The following is a 773-nucleotide window of genomic DNA, read 5'->3' on the forward strand; positions in this document are numbered from 1 at the left end:
AGATTAAGAAAAATATCTCAATTTTGAAATTAAAAATTCATCTTTTATTAAGATATTATTCTTCTCTCTTAATTTGATCAGCACCACTTCATTTATTATATATATATATATGAATAACTAAACTCTTTTTTAGACATGAACGGATCTAGAAATCAATTGAATGGAGGACTGGATTTTTTTATTAACAAACATTATATAAAATTATGAATATGATATTAAAAAATTATATAATTCTATTAATATACTAGTAAATTTGTATGGGGAAGGGATCTTTGGTGGATCTTGCAATTGAAATATCTTTTTACTATATTTTGATTTTAATTTTAATTTTATTTTGAATTTTTATTTTTATTGTCTATCTCAATTAAATTATTCTATTATTTTATTTATATGTTTGAGATGACCAACCTTTGTATATTTAATCAATCAATTGACTATTGATCAACTACAATTAATTAGTAGATCTATAGAATAATTGAAATTATGATTCTTCTATAATAAAACATTGATACTAATTTTTCAATCATTCAATATCTTGGTTCTTTAAACGTTCTTTTAATTATATTTTTTGTATAATTAATTATAGAATTAATTCACATAAAGAATATTACATTGAATGATCAACCTTTGTAAATAGTTTTAGAAGAGAGACACTATTTAGAAGAGACACTGATAATTGAGAGAGCAAATAAAAATTCATATAAAACTAGGATTTGAGATCTTGAAATTACAAATGGAACCATAATCCTAAGTCTTCCTTCCATTGAACTCAA

Source organism: Cicer arietinum, chromosome 3 (assembly GCF_000331145.2).
Source record: "Cicer arietinum cultivar CDC Frontier isolate Library 1 chromosome 3, Cicar.CDCFrontier_v2.0, whole genome shotgun sequence".
NCBI lineage: Eukaryota > Viridiplantae > Streptophyta > Magnoliopsida > Fabales > Fabaceae > Cicer > Cicer arietinum.